This window comes from Lepidothrix coronata, unplaced genomic scaffold, assembly GCF_001604755.1.
Source record: "Lepidothrix coronata isolate B3197 unplaced genomic scaffold, Lepidothrix_coronata-1.0 Scaffold30, whole genome shotgun sequence".
Classification (NCBI taxonomy): domain Eukaryota; kingdom Metazoa; phylum Chordata; class Aves; order Passeriformes; family Pipridae; genus Lepidothrix; species Lepidothrix coronata.
In genome coordinates, this window is record NW_016690210.1 from 788,255 (window position 1) to 790,466 (window position 2,212).

The following is a 2,212-nucleotide window of genomic DNA, read 5'->3' on the forward strand; positions in this document are numbered from 1 at the left end:
CTGGAGGCTGAACAGCCCCAGCTCCCTCAGCCTTTCCAAGGGAGATGTCTTGTTTATCTGCTGTATTAATAAACCCATTAGGTCCTAAATCAAGTGTGTAACAACTGAGCTTAAAAGCAACAATTAAATGATCATTTATCTGTCTTTTCCTGTTACATGATCCACGAAAGCTCCTATTTGATAAACAGTACAGCTGTTAATAATGCGATGAATATAAACAGGAGCAGGAAGAATGACAGGCCAGGATTTGCTTGCATGTTAATGAGCACACACTGTGTGATAACTGGGTTATTTAGGGGAGGGGGAGAGTGAAATGAAACCTTTTCCATGCACATGAACCTAAACTTTAAAACTTGCAAAGATGCCCTCTGGCTCTGCCAATGATCTGTGGAGGATCATGTGCTGGCAGAAGATGTGTCACAGCTGATTCATGTCTGCCTTTCCTGGCCAAGAGTCTGTAATGGATATAATAAATCAGGATCTGGTCATGGCTCAGACTGAGGAAGGGCCTGTGCCTTCAAGAACAGTTGGACAGAGCTGGATAGAAGGGCACAGAAAGCCAAAACCTGCTCTCGTGCAGAGGTGTAAATGCGCAGAGGTGTAAATGTGCAGAGGTGTAAATGTGCAATTATCTAAAATGGGGAGATAATGGGATGGCTCCAGGTTTACACCAGAGCACTTGGGAGCATAACATGTCCCAGAGGTGCTTTGATTACTGGCTCATCTTTTTTCATGGATGGAGGGCAAAGGGGACAATAGTGAGGGCTGGGTGACAGTCAGAGAAACACAACCAGAATTGCTTTGGGCTTCCCCAGATGGGCCATTCACCCAAGAGCTGGACTCGATGATCCTTGTAGGTCACTTCCAACTCAGAATATTCCGTGATTCTGTGATTCTTGCAGATTATATTTCACAGAATCACAGAATCAACCAGGTTGGAAAAGACCTCTGAGATCATTGAGTCCAACCTTTGACCTAACATCACCTTGTCTACCAGACCATTTAGATTATTACATGTTTTTCTGAAAACATTTCCACTTGGGATAAACTCTCCAGGTAACTGTGTTTTCCTAGATGGCCAGAAGACGACAATGGCCAGACTTCTAATTTAATGGAAAATCTCGTTAGTGAGGGAAGGAAAGGGTGAAGACTGAATTTCAGAATGTGAACATCTTAGAAAAATCCAGGTTTTCATTTTGGGTCAAGTCTCACAGTTTAAAAATCTTCTCTTCTGAACTCTTGGGGAAGGATTTTTATGGTCAAGACATTAGATCACAATGGATTTTTTTAAGCTCTGCAAATGAAGTATATGCAGCCCCTGGGCTCTCTAGCATGAGTATTAGTCTACATCCTCAGAAAATAAAGGGGAATAGCTTCAGAAGAGAAGGATATGTCCTAGAAGTCCAGACAGGGAGTTCACATCTCGACATCTGACTCTCTAGGTATTTACAGGGCTCTCACCATCAAGGAATCAAAGCACCTACAGACATTTGGACTGATTGACAGTGCTCTAAAATTAGGCTGTGCCCCAGTCATTAGGAGCTATTTAAAAGTCAGACTTTCTAAGTGTTCCTTACCTGCAAAATTTGACATAACTGTTCCTTCAGCTGTTTTTTTTTGGTGTTTTTTTTTTTTGGCGTGTCTTGTAACAATAACAACATAATAATGAGAAATCTAAAAGTTGTTGCATCGGCAGCGATTGCCCAAGTGCCAAGAGCTGGATGGTTGTCAGGGCAACAGTGAGAGCACCCAGGGTGGTACCCAAGGAAAGGCTTCTGCTGACTCTTGCTTTGCTTCTTTTTATTGGGTAGTTGATGTTCAAGCTAATTTTCAGGGGTTATTTAAAATATCTCTCTGATCTAATTGTCTAAAAATCTGGAAACAGACTTTAAAATTGCCCTTTTTATAAATATTACTTGCATTCAGTGTATGAATACCATAGATTATTGAATTATGGAATCACGAAATCATAGAACAGTGTTGCAAGGAACCTTAAGGATAACCCAGTTCCAACTCCCTGCCATGGGCAGGAACACCTCCCACTAGCCCAGGTTGCTCCAAGCCCCATCCAACCTGGCCTTGGACACTTCCAGGGATCCAGGGGCAGCCACAGCTTCTCTGGGAAATATGAATATAAAATTGCATTATTTGTTGTTTTCACTCTGTGTCTCATTCTAAATATCAAGGAGGCTTTTTTTTTTTTTGTTTGCAA